At 35.7% G+C, this 2113-nt stretch overlaps 1 protein-coding gene across 1 annotated transcript in view; it reads left to right on the top strand.

Annotated features, from left to right (window-relative positions):
- Positions 1-1688: 1688 nt before the first annotated feature.
- LOC117122831 overlaps positions 1689-2113 on the top strand; it is a 4405-nt gene continuing 3980 nt past the window's right edge. The window contains exon 1 of the mRNA XM_033268587.1: positions 1689-1739. The gene's annotated coding sequence lies outside the window, so the exon portion shown is untranslated. The remainder of the gene's footprint in view (positions 1740-2113) is intronic.

Consider the following 2113-nt stretch of genomic DNA (forward strand, 5'->3'; position numbering starts at 1 on the left):
TGTGCCATTAAAGGATCAGATTTGTTTGCATCTTTTTACATAAACTATTATTTTCAATTCACAAGGCGATAATTCAATTTACCCGTCAATACATCAAGTGTCGGATTCCGCCCTTCTTGTGTTTAGAGGAATGTTAGGCCTATATAAGTGGCGCCCTCTATCGCCGATTTTAGTCCGGCCAGGATTTACTCCACCAACACCAAACGGCCAATTAGGACGTAGGAGCTCCTGCTCATACTATATTAATAATCTGCTAAAAGTCAATGCATCCTATAAATCATACATACATATCTTAGGACCATTGGAATTTATATACCATTCATGCTTATACACATTAACAACACTAATAATAAACTCTTAACAATTAATAACGCGTCATGTCAATACATGCGCTTCACAAATAGGCATTCTGCTGTTACCCGATTATTGGATTATACACCGACGAAACACATAATCAGCTACATGTAATAATATTAATGAAATAATAAAATAAAATATGAATACAAACAAAAGCACGAAAAGGGATGTTATACTGTACAAGAAGTAACCATGATCATAAGATACTAGTTCGGCTACAAAGAACCCAACAATATAAACGAGCTCATCACTAAGTGCCGTCACAACAATTCTAAATATGAAAGGGAAACAGGTGACAAATGGGTGTAACATCAAGTAACAACCTTAGGCTGCCAGTTGTCTGATGACCGCCATAGGGCGCGAAACTCAGAGTAACAACCAAGCCACAAGAAAACATTGCGGAATATATTATACTATATATATATATGTATATATATAATACTATTAGGCCTATATATTGTAAGTAATTCTTTTAAGATTAAAGAAAAATTAAAGCTGAACAAATAATATTAAACTTAATTAAAATTAATTAACTAATTATGATCATAATCCTATAATTAAGTGGTAATCTTCGCTGCTGGTGGAAATAAATGAAAAATAAAATAAATAAATTTTGCTAGGTAATCAATATTAATCTCTAATAAACTATCTAAAAACAAATGGTGTGTGTTGAAGCAGCTAATCAGTGTTTTGACATTTTAATTTTTGCCCAGGCACATACCGCTGGGTGGAGAGACAAATAAAGCCTAGACGACAACCGTTGCGCCAACCGCTTCCTCTTGCTTATTGATCCATAAAACTATTTGGTATAGAAAAATGCTTCATAAAAAGCATTCATATAATGGCTGCAGCAACTATGGGAGTCGTTGGCTTACAATACGTGATACCTACACAAGAACAGCGAAACTTTTGGTGTATTCACATGCACAGTATGATTACCTTCGTTTTATTACATTTTCATTTCGTACCGACACTTCATATTTCATTCTGTTCGCAACTATAGTAAATTAAGTAAGTGTTTAGACCTAATACCACTACACTCATGGTATCACCATCACTGCTATTGAAATTTATTTAGGCTATATTATTTGCCTTTTCAATTGTTAAACAACACACCGCTTTTGTCTATCTTTTGTGTTCAAATAGTTACCGTTAAACCGATGCTGCATATTTCGCCAAAGATCTTGTAATTGGTTTTCCCCCAACCCAAATATAGAGTCACGCACTGGTAGTTTATTGATTAAATTTATTCACTCACATTATAGATCTTAGGATAACAAAGCATAGGCCTATTCAACGCGCTCAATGAACCTGCATTCACAGGCGCGATGGTACAACAGGAAGGTGATGTCAGTAAAGCATAGCTAAAATTGTTGGAAGAGGTAAGGCTGCTGTTAGATAAAATTAGTTCCAATAACTGATAATTTGAAAGTTCTGTTATACATCCTAGCTATATATCCAGGACCGCTGTGAAGCTGTTTTTTACAATAACAACCTACAGGAGTAAGCAGGGCGACTAATAAAAGAAGCGGCGCCTGGATTTGCTAAGTGGATGTATGGTAGTTAGGCGTCGGCTCAAAATCACTCGGAAGTAGGCTAGTCCAGGGCCGGCGTGAGACCCCGGTAAACTATGACAATTGTTTAGGGTATTCAAAGGCTTATATAACTGGTTTTAGAATTTCATAAAGATAACATATAATTTTTTTTTCTCTCCGACGAATTGTGTTTTCTTCCCAAAGCAGTGGTGGCGCCAGAG

Source organism: Anneissia japonica, unplaced genomic scaffold (genome assembly GCF_011630105.1).
Source record: "Anneissia japonica isolate Jap-2015-1 unplaced genomic scaffold, ASM1163010v1 scaffold96923_len36874_cov136, whole genome shotgun sequence".
NCBI lineage: Eukaryota > Metazoa > Echinodermata > Crinoidea > Comatulida > Comatulidae > Anneissia > Anneissia japonica.